The sequence below is a fragment of the Hyposmocoma kahamanoa genome, unplaced genomic scaffold, assembly GCF_003589595.1.
Source record: "Hyposmocoma kahamanoa isolate Upper Pololo Valley unplaced genomic scaffold, ASM358959v1 81, whole genome shotgun sequence".
In the NCBI taxonomy this organism is placed as follows: domain Eukaryota; kingdom Metazoa; phylum Arthropoda; class Insecta; order Lepidoptera; family Cosmopterigidae; genus Hyposmocoma; species Hyposmocoma kahamanoa.
This window is the reverse complement of record NW_020654080.1, coordinates 5,314,102-5,332,537: the sequence shown is the minus strand read 5'-3', so window position 1 is coordinate 5,332,537 and position 18,436 is coordinate 5,314,102. Positions and strand designations below refer to the sequence as shown.

At 36.1% G+C, this 18,436-nt stretch overlaps 1 protein-coding gene across 2 annotated transcripts in view; it reads left to right on the top strand.

The window, feature by feature from the left end:
- LOC113234193 (prolactin-releasing peptide receptor-like) overlaps nucleotides 1–3,073 on the top strand; it is a 142,551-nt gene extending 139,478 nt beyond the window's left edge. For both annotated transcript variants that reach the window (XM_026469493.1, XM_026469494.1), the window contains one exon: nucleotides 1,710–3,073. The gene's annotated coding sequence lies outside the window, so the exon portion shown is untranslated. The remainder of the gene's footprint in view (nucleotides 1–1,709) is intronic.
- Nucleotides 3,074–18,436: the final 15,363 nt, after the last annotated feature.

Sequence of the window (18,436 nt, the reverse complement as noted above, 5' to 3'; positions counted from 1 at the left end):
AAGATATTTAAAGATTCACTCTATAAATCAGACTGTCCGTTTTAGTCCTGGTTCGGCTGGCTTCGGCCGTCGAACGTGGAGGTTGTGTCGCTTAATGTACAAAGGACTATAGAAACGTATGCCAGAAGCACACATACAGGGGCGCATAAAATACCTAAAATCATTGAATTTTGTAATTACCTGAAGCACGTAAGCATAATACAATTATAATGAATAGAATTCATTACACGATTAGAAAAAACAATAAAACGCGGTATTTATCACATCTTGATACAATTTATTGGATAAGGGACATGAAGAGGTTGTTTCAGAAAGATATACAGAAGGTATACAAGTAATAAGAAGCTATTAGATGATTTGATGTCTTCAGACACGCGATTGTCATAAATCCTGACTTTAATTATTATGTAACATGAAAGTTTGTTCATTAACTTCTTGACTAACTATATTCTTTGTTTTGACTGCCTCTTTGACCGAACGGTTATGACATTTATTTCTCTTCTGATGGTGTACTTTGTGATTGACTATGTGTGTGTTCATGGTACCCGCGTTAAAGGGATTCCCTGGTGCGGAGCTGGGAGTGTGTGCGTTAATATTATTATTAGTATATTGGTCACACAAAATTATTGGTAATATCGCACTGTTGTTACAATAGTGTTATAACTCAAAATATGTGAAATTGAAGATTATACCATTATTGAACGTAAAATTTGATTACCTACACGTCAATAAAACTGTCTTTAGAATATTGTAAGAAACAACTGCAATGAGACACGCTTTATGTGAACTAGTTCTGGCTAAAATAGTCCTTATTCCAAAGTATAAAATTATTTTTTCTCTTTTATTTTTAAATATATTTGGCAAGTAGGAAATTGTGTGTAATAAACTATAAGCTATACAAACATTTTATTATTTTTCACGGGAAACGAGTAATTCGTGTTTCGTCGATTCTGAGAAAATACACTTTTCGAGTTAATGCACTATTGTATTAACAGTGCGATTTAATTTAACTTGCGTAGCAGCCTAATGGTTTGACATTGGTTCCTCTCAAGCAGAAGCCATGGGTTCGAATCCGGAATCGCACCTCAAGATTTTCGGAATTTATGTACGAAATTTAATATGAAATTTGCCATGAGTTTTTCGGTGAAGGAAAATGCCGTGATGAAACCTGCACGCTGAAAAAGGTTCAGAACCCCCGGAAAACTGTAAAGTCCCCAACCGGCGTTGGGCCAGCGTGACGGACTATGGCCTAAACCCTCGCCTGAGAGGACACCCGTTCCCAGCAGTGAGACATGTTGGGTTGATGTTGTTGATTAATAATTTAACGGGTTTCAACGACATAATTGTCGCAACGCGTAGTGTCACGACGCAGTGCTTATGTTATACTTGTTTTCAAACATAAATTCCTTTATCTAGGAACTCCGTGGCCGAACCGTTACCATGCCGGACTGCCACGCAGGGGTTCTGGGTTCGATTCGCAGGCCGGGAGAAGTATCGACCCATCCTACGTAAAGTATCGTATGTCGAAATTGCCAAGTTCACAGGGGAGCGTTTTAAAGTTCTGAATTCACTGGAATGAGCATAACACGTGACTTTAGCATTTCTGAGTTTTATTTGGCAAGGCTTGCAAAGCAGGGTTTCCCTAGTGCGGGGCTATGAGTGTCTTGCGTTATTATTATTATTATTATATATTTCTTTTCTTTTTCCAGGTACATTACCGGTGGATACGTCGCTTTATTGATGGAGTTTTGTTTTTGTTTTTAAAAGTACATATTTATTCGTTAAAGCTGGGTATACATCTTTTGCTTATATAGGAGAGCACTTCTACGATTCTTCTTGAAAAACAAAAAGGCAAAGAATTCACAAACTGTATACACACAATTAAGTTTTTAAAAGTTTAGATTTTCCCTTGAAAAAGAATTCTACTAAAGCTGTTGCAACAGCTGGTTAAAACTTCCAGTGTTAAAAGTTTTAATTTGTTGAACTTTTGGCGTACGCTGTCGATGTGCTCGGAATTTTCCATGTCCAAGCCTGATGCACTGTGAGTCACCCTTTATAGGTCTAATATGTGAGACGGTTAACGTCGTCAATAAATCAGATATGACATTTCGGCACTACTGGAAAGAAACTCCACGGTAGACTTACGGGATCTTCAAAAGATTTTGTTCATTATTTTTAATCACACTCGTAAACAGTGTCATAAAATGCAAGCAAAGTCGACCGTAATGTCCTAAATTATGCCCACGGGCTTTTTCATTATCGTCCTTAACATGCTCAATATTTTGACAAATTTTATTTGCAACAAAGAAACAAGTTATTTGATCGCTTTAAACAACATCTTGTTTATTTCATGTTTTCCCGTCTGTATATTTTTTTGTGTGCCATGTATGCCATTGGGTGTGCCATTGTCCAAACTCACGAGAGAAATAAATGTAGGCTATACAAATATGTCTCCCGCCCCGGAAATCGAACCCGGGACCTCTGCGTGGAACACCAGCATGGTAACCGTTCGGCCACGGAGGCAGCTGAAGTATTCCATAATTATTGCAAAAATCAACCCATGTAAAATAAATCTAAAGTTTTTCCGTATACCACCAATTTTAAAAGAAAACAACACCGACATCCATTATACTCTAAATAATCTCTCTCATTGTAAGCATTACATTCTAAAAATTGTACATGGGTATAGACAGGTCTAGTACGGACTAGACCCGTGCCATACAGTGAGATGATAAATATATAGGCATGTTGGTTACAGTACTGGACGTAAAATAGAAAAAGGGTGTAAGTAAAAATAAAAAAGGTTGAAAATAAAGATAGAAAACGGTTGAAATACTTAGTTATGTAGAAAGGCAGAAATTGATAGAGCGAATGTGTGTGGAAAAAAGGCCAGGTTAAAAAAACGAAGGATAAACACAAGAGGCGACCGAGATTTTACAGGAACGTTACAAGTGGAAACTCTTGATCTCTGCATACCCCAGTAAAAGACAGACGTGGTGGAATATGTATACGAGAATATTGATATAGCTAAACCGAAACGAATTGAAAATTTGTTATTTATTATAAAAATACATATATAACTACTCACATACTTCGCCACTACTGTACTTGAAACAATTATTAATAAAATAAAAGATGAACAACTGGACAAAGTTAATATTCCTTCTAAATGGTCAATACTTAAGGCAGCTTCCCACGGTCCATGATTCTACAAAACATGACGACAAATAGGTGGGACAGGGTGCGCGGTGATAAGCTGTCCTTGAGTAATCGATTAATTATTAATATAAAATCGGCAGGTTCAATGTGATGCTGTCGGTTGTGTGAGGAAATCTGTAAAATTACGAGGGTGGGACCCCGCTTTCAAATAAATAAAGGAAATAATATATTAAATATACCTAATATAGACGAGCAAAGAATTTAACTCTCCTAGTTAAATGTACAAAATATCATAAAAGGTCGTACCTTATGGCATTGCCATTCATGTATTATGTAATATATTTATAGCACCTACAATAAATACACAGCGATCCATATGCACAAAGAACCATATGGGCTCTAGACAGAAACCTTATAACACCGCTTTACAGTCAACCGTGACCTTGGGACCTGTAAAGGGCCCGATACGTTGGTTTGTTTGAAAAAACAAATATATGCGATTTAAATCTGGAAAAACAGATTCATTTCATTACAGTTCTGTACACAGAATTTTTCAGTTCAGCAAAGAGTACCATAAATAGTAACATTTTGGTCCAGAACCAAAAATAACGCCTTTGTTTACGAAATTATAATTGACAGAGACTTAGGTGTAACTTTGTAATTATGCAAACTTAACCACCGCATTTGCGTTAAAATTTTCATTTAGATCTTAACAGTATATTCATCAGGCTTAAACTAAAATATTACTAAGTTTCAATATTTGAAAACTTTAGTCTAAGGCCCCTGACTTGAAGTACGGGAGTAGAAAAAATATTTTCGAATTTTAAATTTAAATTTTTGTTAACTTCAATATTTAAGGTTCAAACGTTACTTTGTGAAAATCCATCCTATACAAAATGAAAGCAAATTGCTTGCTACTTCGCGAACCCAGTGAAGGTTAAATTAATCCAATTTACTTCCATTTTTTCTTTAAATTTGCACTCGAAGTTGATTTCATTAGTCTGGCTTTCATAATGGCAGTTCTCTAGTTTGAGACCAGGTAATTGGCGTGATTTAACAATATTATTACTATTATGCACATTTACATGCAATTACTATAGTTAATATGCCCTTGTCATAACTAACACATTTGAATTTTAGTGATTTTCGAGATATGTCGATCACGGTAGTTTTGCTTTATAATAAATCTGAAACTGAGTAAGATATAAAAACCGCGTATAGAGAGCTGTAGATCTCGTTTTGCAGATTCCAGATAACGCACTGCTATTACAATAGTATTGTAACTTGAAATATGTGAAATTCTAGATTATACTATAAGCTTAGCGTAAAATTTCTATCTCTACAGGTCAATAGTAGCTCTCTAAGATAAAACATCCTTAATCAAAAATGTGAAATTGATTTTTCCCTTTCATTTTTTAACATATTTAAAAGTAGGAAAATGTGTAGGTGCCTGTGATAAACTTTAAGCTATACATAAATTTTTATTATCTTTCAAGGGAAATTTTGTTACCATAACTTATTTTTATATGAATATTCTAATTTCTTCGTCATCTTTTTTTCTCTCATACATATAATTTTTAGTTGGTATATGTATACTTAGTAACATATCTTTCATTTGCAAGGGTTAGGACCTGGTGACTTGTAGCACAGGTGTTAAACCTATAGCAAGCACCTGCACCTACAAAATACTGTTTTAAAATTAATAAGATCGTTTATGTACTTCTTATTTGTTGTTGTGCTTTGTGGAGGAATAAAGTATGATTATTAAATTGTTATTATTATTATTAAACATCACAAAAAGATTTGGGTCACTTCGTAAACGGGTGATCCCCCCATCCATTGCGACATCGCTGTGCGTGCTGTATATGAGACGAGTTCATGAATTGATGAAGCTATGTGCTCTCTAAAAAGGCGAAACTTCACTAATCTAGATACACTAAATAAGGCTTGGCAAGACATTTTTGTTGGACATTGCAATAAAAATTATACGAGGGAAGACACTGCCCATATTTACTGATAGGAAAAGGTAATAAAATAAAGTAGTAAAACAGCTCATCCAATTCCGAAATTGGTTAGTGATTTATCACAACAACAAATGGCAACTGTTACACATTCTAGAGGTTCCATTTTTAAAACAATGCTAATTGAAATTCATACGCGAAATACAATTTGTTATAGTGCGTAGTGATGCAAACACCATTCGGACTTCATGGCAGCTGCAAATTAGCAATTGGCATGCAGTTTGTATACAATTACCCATTTGTAGACTCGCCGTGCATTTAGCGATACTGCACACCCTTAAAACTCTAATTTTGCACATTCATGTTCTTTGAATCCGAATCGGTTTTTCGCACCACAGATGTTTGAATAACAAAATAAAAGACATTTCCGCTCAATAATTGTTTAAATGGTGCTTTCTGCAGTTGCAGAAAGTTGTTGTTAATACCACAATAGGAATAAATTAATTTACTTTTTAGTAAATTATAGGCTTTTGCCACGAGTTAACTTTCAATGGCCGCCTAATGGCCGTTATACGTGTTGATATTATGAATTAGAATCCAGTTTATTATTCATTGTATTAAAATACACGATTATTAGTTGTAAAATATATTGTACATTTCAAAAACTATTTATAAATGTTATTACATGAAATGGACGTGAAGACTATCTAAGAAATTGATGAATCAATATCTACTATAACGATCTTCGTGGTCGAGTGGCTTGCACATCAGTTTTCTTATTATCGCTATCTCTGAGGTCTCGGGTTCGATCCCCGGCCAATGTAGAAAAATTAACTATTTCATATTATCTCGGATCTAGGTGTTTGTAGTACCGTCGCTGTTTCAGATTTCCATAACACAAGTGCTTTACTTACTTACTTTGGAATCAAAGCAACGTATGGTAATAAATAAATATTGTCTAATTTCAGACAACATTTCACTCCGCCTTCAAAAAACACTAAAAGTGCGTAGTGACGCGATCGCCATTGCGACTTCATAGCAGTTACAAATTAGCAATTGGAATGCAGTTTGTATACAGTTACCCATTTCTATGTAGCATGCACTCGCTGTACATTTAGCGATACTGCACACCCTTACAGCTCTAATTTTGCAAACTCATATACTTTAAATCCGCATCGGTTTTTCGGTGCGCAGATGTCTGATTGTTAAAGCTAGTCTGTCTTTTTTGAAGACGGAGTAAAGCATATATTTATTTATTTATTAAAGCAGACAGAAGAAGGACTGTGTACCTTTAACTAGTCTCCACACATAATCTTTCTTCATCTTTACGCCATAACTAAGTAAAAATAATGAAAAACTAATTGGTTACTGAAACTCGTTCTTAACCGCTCCATTTTAGTAGAAATCTTAGTTTTTTTTATTTAGTAGGACCTTGTATATAATACTTTTTTTTCTTTTCGTAACATTGATTTTGATCTCAGTATGTCTACAGTTTGTTTCTCGTTAAAAAAACAGTAAAAAGAACAAAATACGTAATATTCCTCTTCCATTGTAATTTAAAAATTATCAATTTTATGTAAATAAAATTAAACTCTCTTAATCCTAATGTGTACCCAGCCTTAAAATAAGGCTAAGTATCATAGTTATACATAATTTGTTTAATGATAAGCGTAAGTAAACGAACAAATGTGTAAATAATAATTAGTAGTACGTAAAATTATAAAATACTACATATACATATTATATTGTATATAAAAAAAAAGTATTTCCATCAATATTTGTGATTTCAATTTGAAGTCTTGAGCCCTATGATGAAAGTACTTTTTTAAATAAATATATAGATGCGTAAGTGATAAGTGTATACATGTCTGTAAATGATGTTATTGTTAGGTTTAAAATAATTAAAAAAGTGTTTAGCTAAAATTATTTTTTTAATTTGATTATTGGTAACAAATGTACGAAGCCTTGTATTTTATGTCAATGGAGGAAATTATGTGCAATTCGTTGTGTTATAAATAAAATATGTCAATAAAGTGTACCAAAGAATTGTGTTCAAGTTTATTTTGACTTACGTTTATACACACTGACCAACAAATCGTATTGGTTTAATAAAAGCCACGAGTGATCATTCTTATTCAGATATTGCCTTGTTGATTATAAGAACAAAGAAATTGTAGTTTCGTCGACTTCCTTTCGCATTTTGATTTGTCTGGGAATAATCACAAACCTAATATTCTGTTTGCTCTTGGTATAATTCACGACCTCGGTGACCCAATGGATTCGATTCCCGGTGGGACCAAATAGTAGACTGAAATGTTTATTCAGTGAATATTGAAAGAATAGATAGACTTCACAAGTGTAATACATCACAAGTGACACAATCAACTAAACAAATGAATACAAACGCACTGTCTACAAGTCAATTTGCTAGTTGATCGTATATGGCCGGTGGCAAACCAGGTCACAACATGTGTATTTAAATAAGTATTAACTGTTAGGTTAGTTCACTTAGTGTTAAATGATAGATATTTGACGACCTCGATGGCACAACGGTTTGCACAGTGGGCACTGGATGAAGAAGATCCCGGGTTCGATTCCTGGTAGGACCAAATTTGGGAAATGGACTTTTCTAAATTGGTACTAGGATTAAATTATATGAATAAAATTGGGTCCCCGCGGTAAGGTGCCCAAGATGCTGGCAGCGTTCCCCCTTCGTATAGCCATGCTAATGCGTTGGGCAAGGTAGCTACCGGCCTTTGGGTTTCCCAAAGCTGGAGACGAGATGGGGCAAGTGTGACGTCCCACAGCAAAGCCCGGCCCATACTCCAAACGATGAGTGTTATTCTACATACATAGATAATTAAAACTTAGATATTTTATGTTGCATCTATTTCTAACAACGGAGTCGACCTCGGAACGTAACAGGGAAGTGTAAGTTCGGAAGGAACAGGTAAGCAATGTATAGACAGATAGGAATGGATAGCCAGAAGGCAGGATAAAAAGAACATTTACGAGACGCAAGATAGAACAAAGGAAAGAAGACGGAAGATTTCTCTTCAATATATCTTTATAAAATTTGGGATAGTTATATACACACAACAAGGCCTAATCGAGGGGGTCTGTGTTAGAGCGTCGCGTCGCAACTACCGCGTTCGAAATAACGAATGATTATTACTAATTACAGGTTTCTTACCACTGATATTTCAGAATGGTTACACTCTCCATAATCACGGATTAACTGGCCAGCAGCAGAAAACAGCTTTAAGAACAGACATATCTATCTACCGTCTGTCTATAGTAACCATTTCAGTCGTGCCAAAATGACAATCAATAAAATAAAACCGATACTTAATAACTTTATTATTGCACCACTCAAAAGTTATTCTGATAATTTGGGACAATGCCAAACGAGTTTCCACGATTCAATCGAAACAAAAGCGACCTAGTTTTTGTAATAAATTTTATAGATGACTCTGTGCTGGCGAGAACAATATGGCCATAGACGTATACATAAACTTTAAGATTTCCGCTCATAATGAAGTTCTAAAAACAACTCTACAGTCTACAAGCCAAAATGAATTAGATTTACATAGGTCCTTTTTTATAATACCAAGTGCCGGGACGGACATAAGTTGACAAGTCCCACGTGCCTGTGATTTCACCAGCAACCTTATACTTCGAAACCGTAACGCAGTAATGTTCATATTACAGCTTGGATACGCTCTTAAAATGTAATGTTTTGTTAGTTGCAGTAGAGCTCCTTGTCAAAGAGTTCGTCTAGTACCTATACCTGCCGACAAACAGTAATAAGAGCATTACTGCGTTCCGATTTTGAGTGGTAAGGGTGAACGAAAGGAGCCTAGGAGCCGAAAGCACTACGTACCATTATTTTCCTGTACCTTATCGACATCAATCGGCGAGTACCTTAGGGCGCATTTATTCGATACGAATTTCACCGCGCTCACCCCGCGCGGTCTTCCCGAGCGGAGTCCGCGTAGCCGCCGCGCAGCGACCGCGTGCGTCTAACTGTCATGGCAAAATACGCTCTATCTATTTAGCTCTTACGTTTTAGTTTAAATGAGCGTCTCGGGCACGCGGGCGAAACCAGGTTCAATTTAGTCTACGCCGGGCGGTTGTATTATTCAGAGGAATTTAAATGTTGTAGCCTAGTAAATAGAATTCAGATTCAATATTAATGCACATGAAGGCGTGGTAACTTGGGTTCAAAGATACTTTATTCTCATTATGATAATTGTCACTTACATGAGAACTTAAAAACTAATCAGCAAATTAACAATATTCCAGTCCAATACTACCATTAGATACAAACATAAGTTTAAAGTTCCACTGTTTACTAATTTATATTATTATTATATAAATGAAATCTTTATTTCAGTAGTGAATGGTCGTTAATAATATGTTTATACAATTTTGATTTAAATAAACTAAATGACTCTGCATCCTTTACATTTGACGGCAGTTTGTTAAAGATTTGCACTCCTTCAAAACCTATCGACCTCTTGCCGTAGTTAGTTCTGATCATGGGCAGGATTAGATGATTGCCTCTGCGGCTAATATTGTACTTATGTGATTGTCTTTTTTTACGAATGTAAGCTCAGTGTGAATGTTCCTGTGTAATATTTTACGAATAAAAATGCATGTTGTGAAATTGTATAATTGTTTAATTTTCATGATTTTAGTTTCTATGTATACCTTTTCAGTCGATGTTAAGTATGGGTAAATAAATAGCAATTTGATAATTTTATTTTGTAAAATTTGTAGCTCTTGTAATTTAGTTTTTGATGCACTGTCCCATATTTCAAGTAAATACAAAAGATGTGGCTTTATTAAAGAGTTATAAATTGTGACTCTTACTTGCCTAGGCAAACAGTGCACAATATTGCGAAGGGATCCTACAAGTGCTGATAGTTTGGAACGAACGTAATCTATTTGAGCATGCCATGTCATGCAGCTTTATAGCCGCAAGCCTAGATACGTTTCTTGTCGTTTCTCTTGCAGAACAACGCCATTTAAAGAAAGAGGTAAATAAGCCGGATTATTTTTATTTTTGGCTTTAAAAATGATGTAACATGTTTTCGATATGTTGATAGTAAGCAAATTAAACAATTGAAAAGTTAATTCATATCCTCCTGAGCCCGAGACATCATATCATAAATTGACGATCCAAAATAAAATTAAAAAAAATAAAAGCAGGTGTCATCCGCATACAAGGTAATTTGTCAGTGTAATCTATGTCTTATACGCTGTTTATATAGACAAGAAAGAGCAATGGACCTAGAATGGAACCTTGTGGAAATCCATAGTTACCTAATAGGCAATGAGTCACTTTGGTAGTTATTAATTTTGACAATTAGGAGTCTATTTAGAAGGTAAGATTAAAACATTTTAAGGGCTGTTCCAGTGATACCGATACTTTCCAGTTTTTTTAGTAATAATTGGTGGCTTACCGTATAAAACGCCTGTTTTAAGTCAATAAATACGCACAGACCTATATTTTTTGTCAATGTTTGTCCTAATCTTAGATACCAAGTCTATTGTGACAGAGAGAGTCCTTGATTTTGCCCTGAATCCGTAAATGTCTATTGGATATAAAATTAATTGAGGTTAGGTATTGATGGAGTCGAGTATACAAAACTTTTTCGACAATTTTTGATAACACTGGCAAGACCAAGATCGGACGATAGTTATTTGGGTCTGTTCTGACTCCTGATTTACGAATGGGACTAACTTTTGCAATTTTCAATGCGTCGGGGAATTGACCATCAATGAGTAATTTGTTAATACAGGCGGTCAATTAGTTTACGATCAGGTCCTTTATGCACTTGTCTGCCTGACTCATACCTGTATCAATCTCAACCTGTACTAGAATTGGAGTCAAGGTTAACAATAATTTTGTTGATTTCGTCAGTTACAGTGTGCCAATGCTGATAAGCCATAGTTTGTGGGAAGATTGTCTGCAGACGGTAAGGTGCGAGATGTATCGTTATGAAAGTGGAAAGTGGGGTCTATTGGAATTTGTGCAGCTAATACAGAACCAATCGTCGAAAATAATTTACTAAAAGTTTTACATATTTCAGTTGGATCACTAATTGATACAGAATCAGTGACAAGCTTTGGGAGAGTGGAATTGGGTGTAATTTTATTGTTAGCTAGGCTATTAATTAGCTTCCACATCTTTTTTGGTTTTTTCAAGGATTGAAGAAATTTCTTGTAGTGGAAGGTTTCTTTTGCGTTTTTTATTTTTTCTGTTGTATGTTCTTTGATTGTTGTGTAGATAGATTTAAGTTCTACATTTTCAGGATCTGTACTTAGATTTCTCCACGCTTCATTTCTTTGATTTATGGAATGTAGGACTTCTTTATTATTCCAATCCTTTTGTGAAACAATTAGAATTTTGATTTTTGTAAGTTTGTTTTCTTTAATTTGCGATTGTATTAATTGTTCCAGTTGTACAAATTTGTTGCATATAGATTGTGATATGGTCTTTTCTGTTGTGTTGTAGAGAGATGTATAGTTTATGGCTTCATACTTAATTTTTTCCTTAGGGGTTTCCTTGAATTTTTTAATTGGACGTAAATTTGTTTGTGGTCTGTCATTGACGAATTAATAACGGCTATGTGAAATTTCTCGTTTTTCAAGTTAGTACTTACATGGTCTATTATTGAATTAGTGGTTTGTGTTCCTTTTGTGCAATATATTTTTCTCTAACCTATTCAACAGTTTGTGTCCAGATTCATGCAATATTTCCTTGTATAGTTTTGTTTTCTTGTCAGTATTTGATAAGAGGTCGGTGTTAAAGTCACCAAAGACAATTGCTCTTTTCCGTTGTAATAGTTGGAACTCGTAAACTTCTAGAAATTTTTTATAGTTTGTGTCACCAGGACTGTAAATGACATCAACATCTAGTGAACATCTCTTCAATCGTATCCATAGGTAGTTGTGTCCGCCTGTGTAGATAGAAACAATTAAGCTGTGTTGTAGATCATTGTGGACAAAGGCTGATACACCGCCTCCCATTTTGTCTGTTCTGTAGTTGTAGTAGTGTGTGTAATTTGTTAGATGTAAGGCTTGTGCTCCGATTTCAATCAAGTCTTCGTTAATAATTTCACGTGTACCCTGTTAGGTATTGCTTGTAAAATATATTTTAACTCATCAAACCTCCCCTGCCTTCGAATACTTCGGGCATTTGCATAAAAGAAATTAAGGCGAGATTTGCCGTTGGACAAGCACTGGTAGTTGTTTAACAGCTGGTGTGTTATATCGGAGGTTGTCTGTGTAACATTCGAAATCAGTTGTGTTTTGAGTTTTTTGGATTAAGTGGTACGATTTTTATGTAAGATTATTCTCACCGCCATTCTGGCGGCGAGCAAGCTCTACTTTTAATTCATGTAGGAATTTTGTTTGAGATGGTGTTTGATCAGAGAATAGCTTAATTTCTTTTGGTACTTTATCTTGGTTGCGCAAGAATGTTTTCGCAGTCTCGCTATTACCAAAACACAGTTTGATTCCACGATTTTGTCTTGGAACGTATTTACCATTACGAAATACTTTTAGAGGTAAGGCGTAGTCTTTTGTGAACGTGGAAAGGACAGAATGCACTTCCATCTCATCTTTGTTTCGGTTTTCTAAATGGTTAGATTCTTGTGGCTCCAAAATACCCATTATAATTATGTTACATTCTCTATTGGAACGATGTTTTAATTCACGTATGATTTCTTCGTTAGCATGTAATTGTCTTTGTGCCGTATTTGAGAGCAAAGTTGTAGACCTCAGTAGGGTAACCTGTGTCTCTAAAGATCTTATTTTTTCTTCAACGACGGAGAGCTTACTGTTAATTTCCATGATTGAAGTCTTTATTTTGTTTTGTTCTAGTATAATATTCGAAGTAGAAGCTCGAATGTCCTTTAACTCGCTGTTAATCTCTGATATATGATCACGCATAGAATTAAAATGTTGCTCTTGGGATAGCATAAATTTTCCAATAGCGTTGTAACTCGCGACAATTCCTTACTCATTTCTTTGAAATCTTACTTACATTCGCACTCTCGTTCCGGTTGTTTTCATTTGCTGATTTTAGTGGAACATTATCTATTTTTGACAAGTCAAGTTGGGAACTGCTTCTCATTTCATTGTTTGTAGGAGACTTAAATACGCTCATTTTAGTGGATATTTGGGTATTATGTGTAACAGTAAACACGGTTAAAGTAATAATGTTATTTAGATCAAGTTCCTGTTGAGTCGCAGTACAGGGGTAGACACGGAGGTAATTTCGTTGCTTAGCTGCTCGCTTTTTATATATTTTACCCAATAGTAGGATTCTAGAATTTTTGGCAACACCACTATAGGTCGGAGCCAGTAAAAATACATATTTCCGAACGATATACGGCGGTGACAGCTGACAGTGTGTCAATCTGTTGTTTATAGTAATTCTAACCTCTAAGATTATCTGTTTTATCCTCGCCCATTGACCTTGTTGGTAGGTCAATGTCTTCGCCGAATAGTATATCGGTTGTAGAAAAAACTTCTTGAGTACACTATCCCAGAGTTTACTTCCACAATGGCCAGTTTCTTCTGTTGATTTGCACAAAGTCTAGCACAAGTGTCTAATCACTTTTATTTAAATAAAATTAAGAGGTGCAACTCAATTCACTGTTAAACGTTTGACAACCGGAACCAGAGGAGGATCTGGACGATGTCCACAACTTTAGGCTTATATATAACTTCGTTCCGGACTTTGTCCCTTAATGATATCCATATCCAAAGATATAGATACCCAGCATAGACCTTTCCATAGCTCGCTGAGCGACGTGTAGTCTTTGAGCTAGTTTGACCGTCATATTCCACGTCTCGGCTCCCTAAATCATAACCGGTAGGACGCATTGGTTATAAACCCTGGTCTTCAGGCACTGCGGGAGTGGTGACGAGAAGACATGACACAGTTTCCCAAATGCTGCCCAACCCAGCTGCACTCTCCTAGCTATTTCACGCTCGAAGTTGTCTCTGCCTGGCTGCAGGGTTTGGTCAAGGTAGATATATTCTAGGACAACTTCGAGCGTTTCGCCATTAAATCGAAATCGGCTCCGGCTGAAGAGCTCATTGAACAAGACCTTAGTCTCGGCCAAATTCATACGAAGACCGACCGATAGTGAGACAGTGTTAAGGCTGTTCAGCATTTTCTGCAGATCCTGCGTATAGTATACGATATACATTTTTCAAATGGATTTAGTTTCGTTCGTAAAAAAAAATAATTCTGAAATAAAGTCAATGTTCGCAATAGAACCGATTCAGTACGGGAAACATTTTAATTCAATCTGAGGTAGTATAGACTCTTAATGAGTGCAGACCGAATGTCGTGGTAGTAAAAATCATAATATTGGATACAATAAATAGTGCAATTTTTATTCATGTTACGTATTTTCCTTAATTGGTGAGGTATCTCGGTGCACATGTTTATCCTATATTATCTACTATAACATCGAAAACAAATTTCATCCGTCTTTAGTAAATAAATATAAAGAAAGTCAATCAGAAACGTTTTTCAAGAACTAATAACATTGATTCTAGCGACGGGCCGTCTGTCTTAATGAAATAGCGACAGCTCAAAAACATTCGTACAAGAAACACGAAGTTTGATCAACTGTTTGATGATTATAAAGTTTGTTTCTAATTTATTTTTGTTCCGCAATACGTAATGGTTTCTTGCTTCGCTCCTAAGTTAAATTGAATGATTAAGAAATTTAAAATTATGAGATTGTTTCCTTTTTTAATTGCCATTTACTTTGACGACATTTTTTAAACTTAGAATTAGTACGTACACATGCCAGCACAACAAGCTACACATTAACGTATCTTGTTCCGTTGCAATGGAGGCGATTTTCGAACAAAAAGTCTAGTCTGATGTGCCGTTGTCCGTACATTTCACTCATTTGACGTAATTGTTTGTAAATTTAGTAAAATTGTTTTTTTTAATAAGGTACATCCACAGAGAATATTACACATTCCAAAAATACTTAAATATTCATTTTAATTCCTAATACATATCCCATTAAGGAGTACACAACATACATAAATTATTTGTCACATTAGATTAATAAACAATTTGAATTTGAAATAAGCATGATAATTAAGCATGTCAACACCAACACCAAGAAAAAAAATTGTTTGAAGAAAAATGAGCAGTGATTTTAAATTTATATTTGTATTGTAAAAATATACAAAGTTGTATTGTATGTCATAAATTTGAAAATAAATTAAAACATAAATTCAAATCCATTTCCTGTAACATTACAGAAATATAATTGCGTCAGTGTAGCATCCAATGAGCGATTTGTAAATTTTAGTAGTAATACCACACATTACTTAATAGTTGTTCGTAACAGATACATCACACTTATGTAAAATCTAAATTATCTACGCCACTACGAAGAAAAAGGAATCTAATCCGGTGAAAATAACGTTGCCCGTCGTGTGCAGTCATGCGGAACCAAATGCTGGGGTTGTACAAGGATTGTAATGTAAATGAAAGACTTGTCTGTGCGCTTACCGGATCCCTGGTTTTGGTTTAACGCGGCGCGGTACAATTGCTATTTAAAGTCCAAGGAAACGAATTTAATTTACTTGTTTTAATGGCCATCCTTCGTGATTTATAATAAAGTTTTTAAACACAGTTATTTATAAATTGTGTAAAAATAACGACATTCAAATTACGTTATTTAAATTTAATTTAATATTTAATTTAGTTACCATACTGGTCTGCCACGCATAGGTCCCGGGTTCGTTTCTCGACCCGGGAGAAATATTTATTAGGCCTATATTTATTTCCGTCGTGAGTTTGGGTGTAATTTGTGGTTGTCTAGGTGTGTGTCCATGGCACCCGTGATATAGGTTATAGGCGCGATCTGCTGCCGCCGATGTAGCCGCCTCTACGAGCCGACCCACCACTTCGAAACTCGAGAGGCGGCACTCGGCTAAGAATAAAAGTAATCCCCGTGTGCCTGTCTCCGAAGTTGCAAAACCACAGATGCAGACGGATCAAAGCGATGAGGACGGCTTCACAAAGGTGGTGAAGAGGAAGAGGAAGCCCACCAGCCGTAACTTGTATGGCACAGCACCGACAGGATCGAACTTTTTACTCCGTTCGGCAACACCGACGACGCTGCTTTATCTGTAGCGACTACATTACTCCACGAAATCTCAAGAGATAGTGGAGTACAGCAATCTAAAAGCCAAATACACCTTTAGGGTCGAGCGGTTGAAGTCCCGCCACAACGTAAATTTTAATTCGTTTGTGGTGAGAATGCCGACCGAACATCGGTCGGCCTTCAAGAAGGAAGAGTTTTGGCCGAAGGGTGTCATATATCGGCGGTTCCGCGGCCGGTTACCTAGACTACTAGACGTGTAGATTAGTTGTTTAGCTTATTTTATTGTCATATTATATTATATTTATTTTAGTCCTAAAATGTCTAAATAAAAAAAATGGTTTTCTCTAGTGCGGGACTATGAGTGTGCGCTTTATAAAATTGCAGATAAGTAAGTAATATTGAGATAAGTTTAAGGAAATTAACATTCTTACACTAGCCTCACAGTACATTTATGAAAATGTAATTTATGTTAAAAGGAATAGTATTTTCTTTATGAAAAATAGTGACAGACATAACATTAGTACGAGGAATAAAAATAAACTAGCTTTTCTTGATAGTCGTCTTCACAAAGTCAAAAAATCATTTCAGGGGCAATGTATACGCTTCTATACAAAATTCTGGTTGATATACAAAATTTGCCTTTCACTATAAAGTTTAAAACTATAGTGAAACAAAAACTTATACTAAAGGTTATTATACAACTTCTACGTACTTGGATGACAAAAATCCGTGGTAGTAACCCGTTTAGCTAATGGAGGTAGTCTCGATCCCTGATGTTTCCAATAAAAAAAAATATTGTAAATGTTATTTACAAAGAGCAACCCCTAGAGTTTCTTGCTCTTTCTTCTCAGGGGAATCTGCCTTACGAATGAGCGGTAGAGTTTAACCATTGTGACGATTTCAAGTGTAATAATGCTTACCTATGAATAAAGATTATTTTGAATTTTGAATTTTGCAAACTATCATGTAAATAATATTATAGTAATAAACACGCAAAATGTTGGTAAGCCCCGTTAGAAACTTCTAACTTCGTCATCCCACCTAGCTGTCACCACCCTAGACGTTTCACGTGCTTGTAAAATTAGCGGGATATCATGAAACTACGTTATGAAAGCGCCTAGATAATTGCGCGGTAAAATTAATGCCTTGGCCCGGATATAATATCTCGTGAATGAACATTATAATATACGCTGTAAAGGTATAATATAGAAAGTTAGACAGGCAAATGGCAAGTGTTATAATTTTCTATATCAAACTGACGAGTTAGATATGATAGTTCTTCTTCTTTTGCCCGGCCTTATTCCCATTTATTTGGGGTCGGGCCTTCTGGTCCCTCTTCTCCAAGACGGTCTGTCCTGAGTCGCATATGGTCTTAACTGGTGGTCCCGCAGATCTTTATTAATAAGGGATATCCATGTGAGGCGGGGTCTACCATATTCCTTGGGCTGGCTACTCATGTCCAGGACTTTTCTTGTCATATGATCAGGCGGTCGTCGCATAACATGTCCGTACTATTTAAGTCGGCTCTAAGCTTATATATTGTCATATATAGTGTCTATAACGATATAGCTTATATCATGTATAATGTCAAACAATTACTGATAATTCTGCGAATTTTGGCAATATGAGAACAGAGTTATAAGAGATTTATTAAAAGTGAAGGTATGTATGTAACAGCCTATTTGTTAAGTGCGTTGATACTTTTTTCTAGAGATAGTTCAAGATTAATATGAGCAGGCCAGTACGGCCGAGTGAAATTAACTTAGTACCGTACTGCCCCAAAATGGGATCCCGCCTTGTCGTCGCGGGGGGGGGGGGGGCTCTAGTAGCCGTGGTCGATTTGATCCCACGGTGAAGCTAAGAGGAACTCACGGGCCGGCCAATGGAGCTAGCTTGGCCCGAGTAGGAGGGCGTACCGCGCAGACTCGACTTGATCTAGGCCGAGAGGGTCCGCGTGGACGCATGCGGGGAGGAGGGTTGCGGAGGAAGAACCGTGACGGTGTGTCGTTGCCGCTCGTCCTATCCTCCGCGGCTGAATTTGGGCGATAGACCCGTGCGGTGGGCGCTCCAAAGTACTCTCTACGGAGAGTCCACGTGGATGCGCGTAGGGTGTTGCGACGGAGCCTATCAACAGATCCGCTGCGAGGGCTGGAA